Source organism: Struthio camelus, chromosome 1, assembly GCF_040807025.1.
Source record: "Struthio camelus isolate bStrCam1 chromosome 1, bStrCam1.hap1, whole genome shotgun sequence".
NCBI lineage: Eukaryota > Metazoa > Chordata > Aves > Struthioniformes > Struthionidae > Struthio > Struthio camelus.
Window position 1 is genome coordinate 7,592,101 of NC_090942.1, and position 12,471 is coordinate 7,604,571.

At 43.0% G+C, this 12,471-nt stretch overlaps 1 protein-coding gene across 1 annotated transcript in view; it reads left to right on the forward strand.

Moving 5' to 3' along the window:
* CAMK1D (calcium/calmodulin dependent protein kinase ID) overlaps positions 1-12,471 on the forward strand; it is a 224,111-nt gene that overhangs the window by 93,962 nt on the left and 117,678 nt on the right. The window lies entirely within an intron of this gene.

Here is a 12,471-nt window from a genome sequence, read left to right on the forward strand (position 1 = left end):
ATGTTAGGACCTTAAGAGATATTTTTCCATGTTTATCTCCCGATGTCTCCTACATAGCTGTGGCTAATACAAACTTCAGATGTCTTTGTATTTATTCTCAAAAATCTTTGCTAGCAGTCACAGCATTAAATTTTTATGTGTCGCTAAGGAAACACTTACAAAATAACAATATTTCTGGATCTGCCTACAGTTGAGGAGAGGGGATATCAACCAACCTGTCTCTCTGTTCAATAAATTTTCTACGTTAAGAGTTATTAGTAGAGGTAGATGTGAAAGAGAGGGAGTGGATCCTGAGTAGCTGTTGCTAAGCTCCAAAGTATCCGAGCGTCCTGCTTTTGTTTCTGGTAGCTTAATGCTGAGTGGGGATGGCTAGTGTGGGTCTAATGACTGAGTAGGATGCCACAGCCCTGGGCTGACCTATGTGACTGTGAAGAGTGGCATCCTTAGCAAGCCACACACCAAACCAGGCAGTTTTGAAGAGGATACGTGTAAAGGATGCCTGGCAGCAAGAATTCGTCCCTGTTCCGTGAGAGGAGTGCACAGAGCAATAGAGGATGGATACAGAACAAATATAGATATGCATATCGGTTGATCCTGGTCTTCCTATCCGTTCTTGCATTATACCTTTGGCGGGTGCTTAAAACCATAGGGGTAAAAGTCTCCAAAAACACTCTGTCCATCTGAAATAGAAGCAAACTCCTTGTGTCCTCTTCAGAGAAGGTTCTCCTCTGATACTGGCCTTTTCCCTCCTACATGCAGTCATGAGATTTTGATCTTTCTCCTGATGAGGTGTTTACTTTCTGGCAAGATATCTGGTGAGTGCTGTGAAATGCAACTGTTCTTGAGTTCCCTTGGTTGTCTATCAGGGAGGGAGTCACAAATATACTCACTGCTGCCTTTGCCAGCTATCCTGTGAGCTGCTTGTCCCTCTGTGTGTGGTGAGCAGGTTTTTAGTGGTAGTCAGAGATTGTGCTGACCGTGTCCAGAACTGATGCACACAAGTATCACACATGTACTAGCACCCTCAAGCTAGTCTGGAGGAGGTTTGTCCCCATGTCAGTACTTTCAAATTATCCAGATCTGGCAGAATGACTATAGAGAAGGGTTTGGATGATGCTATGTGTTGAAGTAGTATTTTAAATAACATTTTTTAAATTTAGAATTAAAAGTCTGCGCCTAGGGTACTATAGGAAATTGAACCTGGTGGTGAAAGCACGAATCCAATGACAAAAACCTAAGGTGTGACCTAAAGTATCCTGTTTGTTAATTTCCCCAGTTGTAGTTATTGCAGCTTAGTATTTATTGTCTGTGAAACAGCTGGAGACCTTTACATAAAATGCTCTACGTGCAGTTTGTTTTGCAGTCCTTTCTCATGTCTGCAGACCCAGGAGTCTTCCTACAAAGGGAAGCTTCTGGGCTAGACTTCTAGTACAAAATCATTACAGCATCCTGTCAGTCATTCTGTGTGTCTCAGATGCCAACGAAAAGCTATTGGAAGTATTAAGCAAATATTCTGTATCGGGGAACGTCAGTGGCACCCACGTGAAATACATATGGAAGGTAGAAGACTTTGTCTTTTGGATTGTTTCTGTCTGTGGGCTTGCACGCTGTTGCTGCCAAAGCAAAATGACACATTTTAGAAGCGATGTTCTGCTAACAGAGGAGCTAGCTGCCAGCCAACTGATCTGCATGTTTGTGTGAGTGCCAGAGTGAATCATGCACACTCGATCATTTTATTTTTCCAGCCATGGCCAACAAATCTGTTCTTAAAAAAGAAAAAAGACGAAAGAGCCGTTAAGTCAATATTTACGCCTAGCAACTCTAACAGGGTTCTTCCAATATGGACTCTTTTGTTTCCAGTGGAAATCCATGGCAACATTCCCCGAAGACGTGGATGGGGTGGGGACAGAGGGGGAAAAGAGCTTATGGCTGAACGCAGTACCAGGAGAGAGTAAGTCTGCAGTTAATCTGGGAGCCTCAGCCCAACAAATTCCTTCAGCCCCATCTCAGCAAAGTATTTAAGCATGTGCCTAATTTTAGACTGTAATTCATCCCAGTGAAATTACTGAGTAGTTTGAACTCACCTTGCTTAACTCTGGCCTTTAAGGATACTTCAGAGAAAGGTAAAGATCCTCTTGGGCATCTGTGTTCAGTAGTACACCAATGGGGGTATTCTCTTGGTCTCCAGTCAGTACCCAGATTATGCCCTAGTGCTATTTTTTGTCATTAAATGCATGCTGCTTGCATGTAGCTGGACATAGTGCGAAATGTGGCGTTTCATCACAACGTCAGGTGAGAAACTGAGCTGCATCATTTGTATGCTGCTCAGTGATTTATTTCTTTTGCAATGGAAAGCATGTGCCATGTTTTAGAATCAGTTTGAGGAAGAAAACTGGATCTCCTAGGTAGGACTGTCACAGATTCACTTACCGTCTGTGGGGAACCGTACAACGTGCTCACCCGTGGGTTACACAAACTCTTTCTGACTGAGGTGGAAAGTAAAAGATGTGAGGAGTTTCAGATCCTGCTTTTTAAGCAGAAAGGTAAATTCAGCCTCTTCCATTGTTTGGTGCAGAAGAGTGGAAATTTCTTCCACACGTGGTAATTGTGCAGGTGTGAACATGCTGAAAGATGAATCGGCTGTTAGACGGGTTCCTGAAGGCAGTAGGCGGTGTGAAAAGCTGGACCGCAGAGAAGCACCAGTTTGCGTCTAGTTAAATAGAAAATAACAACCTTATAAGAGGCAGACAAAGAAAATCGTGCCCAATTTCTTCGTGGCTGCACCACTGCTAATCACAAGGAAGTTTCTAGCTGGTGATATGCTGCCAGTATAATAGCTGCACACTCATATCGATCCAGTGCTGAGTCAAAACAAAGTCAGGAACAGTAAACTGTGTTCAGCTCTGCACCCAGGTGTACTGATTACTTAATAGCGGTGATGTGCACAAATAGGTGTGAAACAAATACTGTTTAGCTAGCAAATCATATTCTGCCTTAGCTAGTTTCCAATGAACAGGGATTTTTGAAATCTCTTACAAACTATTGAGTTATCTGCTACTCTCACCTCCTCCTCTCCTCTGGGAGAGACACCATTAAATTCCTTATTACAAATCATAGCCATGCCTAATTGCAGAGCGGAGCCGTTTCTTCCTGTGAAACAACATGATCAAACTGTTTCTAAGCAGGTCAGCTGAAATTCTGCCAGTGCTTTCCGTTCCCTTTTCCTTAGGAGACCTGGAGACCGGGTGTTTAGGCAGTGATTCATGCCCAGATGATTGCCACCTCCTCATATGCCCGCGTCTACAGCTGGGAGCTGCTGCCATAATATGGTGCAGGGAGAGAGGTGGGGAGGCAGCCTCCCGTGAAGTCCGGGAGGCTTCACCAGGACATGCTCATTGCAAAAACAAGTGAAAAACAGCAGTGAAAAATCTTCCTAAAATGGATTAAAGTGTGGGCATTCTTGGTGTCCCGTAAACCAGATGATGGTCAAAGGGGCACAGCCACCGCTGCAGCCCAAGGGGTAGCACCATTCCTGGTAGACACCGTTTAAGGGACACTCTTGATAAGAAATCTGGAACAAACACCCCTTCTGGGTATTTTCAAAAGTTGTATCCTTTTGCTCCTTTTTGGTCGCCCATTGACAAGCTTCCCCTACAACCTCTCTGTCCCAGATTTCTCTCTTTAAGAGTTCATCTGCCTGATAACCTTCAGGAAGATGAATCCAAAGTTAGTTTTGAAACACATTAGTTACCTTCTATTAAACTCTTCTATGTAATTGAACTCAGAATCAAAGGCTACATTAATTCTGAGTAAAATTGGTCACGCAGAAGTTTAATGTGGCTTAACATAAATTCAGGCATTTAATTAATTCAGATTAACGTTCCTGCGTGACTTGATGGGGACAGGTCTTTCTATTCAAGCCACAGCTGACTATCTGAGCTAAGAAATACCGTCCTTGCGGACTGAGGTAGTCACATATTCTTCCAGTTTGGAGGTTCTCTTGGTGCCCACCGACACTCTCCTATGATAATTGTTTAACCATTGAATGTCACGCTTTTGGAGTACAGGGCCAGTCTCATTGAGCGGATGCACTCAGATCCTGCCTTGATAAGAGTTAGCCTAAAAGCAGTGCTAATTAGATTGTGTAGCTCAGGGGGTACCAAGAGGTATGGTGTTGGAGTTTAAGAGGTTAATAACTAATTTCCTGTTTACTCCACAGCAGTAAGAGCTCTTTTCCTTTAAAGAAATGAATGGGGTAGTTAGTTAGTTACAAAACAAAAAAAAAAAGGCATCTCTGCCTGTCCGGTAACATTATTTCTCTGAAGCTGTGCTCACCCTACAAACAAAACAAGCTTACTGGCTTTTTTTTTTTTTTTTCCCTCCATGAATAATGGTGAGAAGATAGGCTGCCTCAGCAAGAAATGAAGAGACAGCTGGTTGTTATATTAAGTAATCACTTTCAGAGAAAGCTTTTATGTAGATTTACTTGTTAAAACCTGGCTTGCTCATGCAGCTGCTGTTGCACCGGGGAGAGAGCAGGCCGACGCTCACCCTCCCCATGCCGACGTGGTTAAAGCATCGTCGAGTGCAAATACAGGGCATCCCGCTGGCCGGCTCCTCGGCTGCAGACTCTTTCCGATGGGTCCTGCAGACAGCGCGGGGGCACCCACGTGGCAGGGGACGGCTGCAGGCGAGCAGTGAGGCTCCGCCAGCATCCACCAGCTTGGCCAGCAGAGATCCCAGGCTGCCAAGCAGAGGAAAGCAGGGCCGAGTGGGCCAGGCCAGCTGTGTGATGCCGTGCTTGTGTAAGGAGCTGGATGTATTCATGTTTATTAACTCATATGCTATTCATTTATCTACCTAGTGTTAGCACGTGCAAGCCTCAGGCTTGCACCAAGAGCTTGTGGCACCTAAGTGCATTTTTACTGTGCTTATAAGTTACTTACGGTCTCCTTAATGATGTGGATGTCAACGGTCAAAGAGTAAGGCCCTCCCAATAACTTATCTGTGGCCATCTCCTATAGATAGACTCCAGCATTGCCCTCATGTATCTGCTGGTTTGGCCTGGGTGGCCGTCCCGGTGCCCTGTTAGGAAATATTCCTGCTGTGCAGGACCTCTGAGCCCAGACTTACTGCTGGGCACTACCTCGGGCATTGCTGCTAAAAAGGCAGGTTAGGGATGGAAAGGAGCCAAATTTGAGCAACGCTGCAGGAGAGGGGGACATCTGGGCATGCCTCGAGGCTGGCATCTGCTTTAGACCATGATATCATCTCCTGAATCAAGGAGGTGCAGACCGGCTGAATTGCCCTTCTCATCTTTCAGGCAAGAGTGAATCGGATCCTATATATATGTATATGGCACAGGGCACAGGACACCTCTGCCTTGGCACCAGCATTTGGCTTCTTGTTAAGCAACTCCTTTTGCTGCAAGTATTCATTACAAAAACGTGAAACCTGGATCAGTGCTGACACCATTTGTGATCACTGAGATGCTGGAAACTTTGCAGAGGAAAACATAACCACCCAGGACTGCCTGGATCATATTTCATGCTAGATTAGATGTAAGCAGATGTAGGGAAGCAGATCAAAGCGTCTTAAAAATCCTAAAATACATTAAATGAGAAAGAAAAATCCCGTCTGAAATAGTAAAGGCAAACAAAATCCCTTATATCTTCTCTAGTTTTACAGAGTTTCATTTACATTCAGTGTGCTCAGTAACAGCTTTAGTGAGAGTGCGTGACATGTCTGGGTTTTAACCTGCCTTAATGCTATGTGTATGTAGACCATTGTGTTTCTTTAAATAGGTTACAGTGCGGTAAGTCATTTCAGTGTGATTGCTGGATGGCAATACAGCTGTCCTTCGTTCTGCGGAGCGATGGTTTATCAAATCTCCGTTACGTAACTGTTCCTCTTCAAGGCCAGCTCATACCCTGAACTCAACTAAAAAATGGCCTATCCTGGGAGGAAGACGGGAGGTCAGAGAAGAGGAAAGCACATTGTAGCTCAGAGCTCCGGCTTGAAAAATAATTCAGTGTGTTATGGAAGAAACAGCTGCTTTCTGAAATAGTTATTCTCAGATGCTTTTCAATGTGTGGAGTGGATTTTTCAGCCTTGGTTAGTCTTCCTTCTGTGCTAAATGTGTGTTTTATGTAGACCCAGTCCTGTGGATAGCTGGAGTCACAAAGCTGAGGTCCTTTCAAAGGGTCTGAGCTACAGAATGAGAACGTTGCCTTATTTTCCTCTATTTATTACTCATGAAGATGGTTATAATTGTATTTAAGTGCTACTAGTATCTGATTATATGTGCTGTTGTCTGTTAGCTAAGAGGAAAGAATTGTCAAGATGCACGAAGACGTTTTAAGAAGATCTGACAGCTTGATTAATGACTCAGCTTTATATCTGGATGCATAAGGTCTGTCACTGTTCCACCGGCATGGTTAACGCTAAGAGTTATCCTATTTGCAACTGCATACCTTCAGCTTGGGATTATGTAGCTCATAGAAGCGAAGGTCAGCCAGTCTTTACATGGGAGGACGTGCATCTGTGAGAAGAGCCCAACCCATGGTGGACATGGGGAACTGCAGGTTGCAATGCTTCTGTTTGAAGCAGTGCCGCAATGTAGTGTTTGGAAGATGCAGCTTTTGGGGTGGTGCAATAGCAGGGAAAGCGTTTTCACCAATGCTGGAAGCTCAGACCTTTGAGGATGTTTCAGTGCCTAACAACTGCTGAAGATCTAGGCCAAGGTGGCTTTGTTAGTCAAAATACTTCCCCTTTGTTTTTTCACGAGATTCATCAAAGACAATCTGGAAGATTTTGTCCAAAACTAAACTTTTTCCATGAAAGTCATTTCGTTAGTTGAAAAAAGTGTAAGAGTCTATTTAATGGTCTCATTTGCAAAATGAAGGGGCCCTTGTCAAAATACTGTCAACATATTGCATTTTATCTGTGTTTTTTAACTTAATCCTGAGGTATTAACTGGGTGAATTCAGTGTTTTGTTCTAAACTATTGTGATGTCCAGTTTGGAGACAACTGGACAGTATGCAAGATCTCTGCATACCGACTTTGTATTTCAATGGAAAAAGAAGTACAGGAGACTCATTTACTTTGGGGGCTGCCCTAGTGCTCAGTTTGACCAAGGAAACGGTGATGACAGTTTTGTTCTGAGCAAAAAATTCAGTGTTGATTTTTTTGATCAAAAGCTCAATTTTTGTTTTGTTGTGCCTTATATTCATAATGCATGGGCTTAACCAGAATAGATTGTTTTCACTCGGGACTAAAAGTGGTCGTAGTAGGGGGCTGTGCTTCTACAGCTATAGGATTTTAAGCCTATTAATTAAACCAATTTTCAAGGCTAACATTTTCCTTAATGGCATCCATGCTTTTGTGTTTCTGATTGTCAAATATATTACCCAGGTCTTAAACCTCTGTAACTGCAGAAATTTATGGGTTCATTTTAATACTGTATTAGTATTAGTACTAATTAGTACTATTAGTAGAGTATTACTGTATTAGTAACTGGACTGTGAAATCATTTCCTAAAGGAAATGTGGCAGCTAGCTTTTACTTTGCCAGATATTTTATCAAATTAAAATTACAGAGGGACATTAAACATGGACATTATTGCCTCCTTTACTTCCTCAGGATTTTTTTTTTTTTTTTCCAGGAGAGCAGACTTAGATGAATTCAAACTTCTTGGAGATAATCTGTTCCTTTTTGAAGGCATTTAAGAATATATTCTGGCAGAATTCATTTTTTCTTCTTTACAGTTCATTTAAAAGCTTCAGAAGGGAATATTAGCAAGAAGTGTTAGCAAATAAATAAGTACTTTATAGCTGCATAGTGAATGAGAAACAACTGACGTGTAACGGCGAAGTGTGCAAGGTATGTTCCTGCACATCAGTGCAGACTCCTCCTGAGTTCAGTCCAAAATTTCTCTATATAATCTGTTTGTTTCCCCCCAAAAGGAGTAACAGGCTGCTTCAGATATCTTCATACCTCTGTGATATCTGCTGTCTTGACTGACGCATCAGGGATTAAACCGCGACCCTTTTGGACTTAAAAATATGCGTCTTTACAGCTTCAGCTGAGCAGCGAATCTCTCAGCTGGCAACTTGAACAGACTCAGACCTTTGCGGACTGGGCACTGGGAGCAATAATTAGCTCACGCTGACATAATTGTTTGAAAAATGCACATCAGCATGGGATTGTTTTTCAGCCGTTTAAAACTTTTTTTTTCCACCCACCAAAGCCAGAAGGGTCCATATGCAGCAGCCATATTTGGCAGAAAACATTTTGTCAGTAAGTGACTCTCAGGAGCGAAGCAGTCTTGGTGCTCCCATGTCTGTTGTAAGCTATGCAATTAGAATGGAAAACAGCAACTGTTCACAACTTTTCTCTTAAAAGGGATAATATGGGATGTCTATCTGAAAACATAGAGGAAAAGACTTTTTCTTTGTTGTTTTTAAATGCTTTAGGTGAGTCGCATCAAATGTCATGCCATGACTATGGCATGATTGGTAGAGGTATGTAAATGGCCAATTTTTCCCTTACTAAAGACAAAACGTTACTGTATAATAGCAATGTCTATCTGCTTTTGTATTTACTACAAGTGGATGGTGGGTGGGAAGTCGCAAACTTTTGTGAAGTTTTAATCTGCCCCTTCTCTGTTTTTGGGGCACGTGAGAAAATTTCCTTGGAGTAGAGCTGCTATGTCCTTAGCTGCGTCTGTGTCTCGAAGGCATTGTCCTTGCCATATATGGTGCACAAAACACACATCCAAACCATGTGGGGTTAGCATGAGTAAATGAGCGCTCCTAGTTAACAAATAGGAATGGGTAATATGATCTAATGCTATTCTGGTCAATAGGAAAATTCAGTCATTGGACTTGGTTACATGACTCTTGCAGACTCCCCCGAGACTTCCAACCCAAACCAAAGCTAGAAAGAACCCTTAAGCTAGGATTGCCCATTGGGGTTGCAGGGTTTTACCTTGTGCCAACACGCAGCGTGCACGCAGGACTTCATGCGTAGCAGACTTACCGTACGGCATGCTTATATTTCCAGCACCTCCAACCTTACTGTAGCAAAAGAGAGGTCCTGAACGTGTTTTACTCTTCCAAAGTTAGTTACTCCACCTTCATGCCAATGTAACGTGGGTGCAATTAAGCCAACACAGACGTACAAAGAAAGTGAGATTACGAGCTGGATCCTGCACTCTCCTGTAGGGATAGTTCTGAGCTGTCTCTGGACAATAGCTACTTTCTACAAAAGGAACCGCAGGTTTTTCTGGTGTTATTGCTGACTTAGGCTGCCATGACTGAGCCCAGACTTCACCCTGCAGAGAGAGATGCTGGCAGAGGCTGGCCATACCCGATTTCCTATCTCCATGTAGACCCAGAGATGCAAACAGAAGGAAATCCAAAAGAGAGCTCCTGTGCGGGGATGGGGAATGTAGCGTGCAGCTTACAAAGTGGGCATTTCTCCTTCTCGGTCTCACAACCGGCATCAAGTCGTCTGTCCTTCTAGCAACTGAAAAGGCCAGGACAGAGTTCCCCACCACATTTCACAACGAAAAGCTGGGACTGGAATGTTGAGATTTTCTCCTCTCTTGGTTTTGATTTACTATTGGGGCCCTGAATTGCTGACTTTGTTTAAAATTTCTTCTCTCATTAGAAGCATATGTTTCTGATTTTCTTTCTTGTGAAGACATAGTTTGCACTCTTCCCCAAGAGCTGGGTTCATAATAGAACTAACTATATTTGGAATCACTCTGAATTACTCTTGAAATGGAAGGCTGATGTCAGTATTTCTGGGATTTTTTCACTGTTTTTTTTTTTTTCCCTGCAGTGGAGTGTTAAATAGCTATTCAAGCTGGGAACACCTATATCATTTTATTGTAATATAATTTGATTGGTTTTATTTTAGTGCTGTCCTAGTGTAGCTGGTATAGGTAAACGTATTAGCAGGAAAATTTGTCAAGGATTTAATGAATAGCGGAAAAGATACGTTGATAAGTGTAGAGTCTTTGTATCACTTTGCATACAGGGAAATCTTACATGCTTTAGAGACCTGATCTGTACTGACTTTGTCACGTCCATGTCTCAAGTAGATTTCAGTGGCATTTTTTAAAAGCATTGACACAGGCGGATGGTATCTGGGTCATTGGGTTTCCCTTCATTAGCACTTAGGATCCCTCTCAATGTAGACTAAGTCTTTCTATTCATCTGAAGAAAGTAGGGTAGAAAATTAGGCATACCCTAGAGCATCTCAAAATATATGGCTTATAGTCTCTGTAGCATAAGTCTGTGTTTTTAAACCTTCTGCATAATGTGGGCTGTGGAATTTCAGCTGTTTATTCTAAATAGATCCTGATAACTGGATTTAACTAATTCATAGTAGCTAGAAAAGTAGCCAGGCTTGATTTGGACTTGTAGGGAATCTGCTACTGGTCATGGGACCCGCGAAGGCATTCTCCTATATGCCTTAAAAAAAATCACCCTTGTTATTCACATTTGCCTGGGTTTAACTTCTATTTATTGGGTTTTTTTTGCTATGCCTTTCTTGATGGATTCAAAAATCTTGTGTTACTTTTGTTTTCTCCCTGTAAAGGTATTGGCTGTGCGTGATCACGTCGTCTGTCTATTTTCAACAAACAGAATTGAATAGGATACTTCTTTGTAGACACCCTCTGGCACTTGGAGAATATTTTGGTCATTTTTCATGCATACGCTGTAGTTAGCAGCGTTCTCATGACGCATCATGAATTGAGGGAGATTGATAGGAAAAAAAAAACGCGTTTACCGAGCCGGGTAATCCTGGAAAGAACACTTGATTTGGCGATAATCCTCAGCCGGATTTTATCTTCGTTTATTAAGTCAGCTCTTTTGTGAGGTTAACTGACAGGAGACGTTAATTCACAAACAGGGAGCTCTTCTTACAGACAAGGTGATGGGCCAGCTTCCTACTCCCTACACGTGGGAGCCCTGCAAACGGGGCAGCCTTTCGGGCGAAGGCAGCGTTTTTGGTGCAGAGACCAGATCCTTAACTGCCGTAGCTACTTTTTTATCTTTTTTTTTTTTTTTTTTTTTTAGGAAAAAGAAAGACTGTAAGCCCAAGAGCTTATTCTTGAAATGGCTTTAAAATAGTGCTTTTCAACTGCTTGAATGTGCAGACACGGTATTTTTTCCCAGTGGCAGGGCCAGCTCCTGCACAGCAGTTTGAAGCTCCCTGATGGCAGAGCTGCTTTTCTAGTTACTGGTCACAGGGGCTGCAAAGGAGCCCGCGGGTGCCTGGGGATCTGCCCGTCACAGGCGAAAAACCACCTTTCTCAAGCATGGATGAATGAAAAGGAACTTAAAAATACAGCGGAGAAAGCAGAGGCTAACAGCTACAGGTCAAAATTAACAGAGCTGAGCCATAGAGGGTCCCTCCAGGAGCAGCTGGAGAGTTAATAACTGATACCGTTTTCAGGAAATCCCTGTATAGTACTCTCTTTGCTTTTTTTCTGCTAAACACCTGAATCCACAGCTTTTTTAATCGATCACCCAGGAGCTCCAGTTACTCCCTGCCTTGTTCCTAAGCTTTGGCCGCTCTCAGAGGCAAAATCCAGGATTAATGGATGTGTGGTGTCACCGCGAGCATCTGTATTGTCTGCCCTGGCCAAGATTTTCCTAAGTATCCCACCTTTCCCTAGGAGATATAACACACACATTTCTCTAAATAGAAGATGTATTTAAGTATGACCCATAGCCACTGGGATATTTTTATGATTGATTAATCCAGGAGGAAAGGGGAGTGGAGGAGGTACGGGAGCAAGAAGTCAAGACTTGAGAAAAAAGTTTCCGAAACTTGAACTCCTGCATGCTGAAAGATGGTGCCAAACAGTTAATGCCTGCTGTGTTTTTTTGTTCTGCTCGCTTAGAATAGAAAAAAACTCCTGCACGAAGTGTTGTCAAACGCCAGGAGCGTGACCTAGGACTGTGAACCCCCTTTCAGACTTGCAGTATGTTTGGATTTGCCTTTAGTGTTTTATAGGCGGTGAAATTTTACAGGTAACCTGTAAAAGCTATAAAAAGCCAAGTGAAATTATGTACCAGATCATACTTGCACTTGAGGAAGCAGTTTCCAACGGTCATAGCAGATACATTGCTGTGTTTGAAACACCAGGCTGGATTCTGCTCTTATGCATGCCTTGAAAATCAACTGGAAATCCCCATGTTGACAAAAGGTCGAACCCCCACCAGCATGTGTTGCCCGAGTCAAACAAAATCCAACAGGAAAGTGCTGTTCACACCACCAAATCAAATCAAGTGGAGAGGAGTTGGAGGGGTCAGACACTTGTGCCATAAGCCAGCTGAGAGCATGGACGACACCGGGTTAATTTTGCACGACGCACCTCGTGCGGACAGGACAATCTGCTACTCGAACTCGCCTTTCCTGTCCCACATTGCTTTGCTGTAAGATGCCCACGA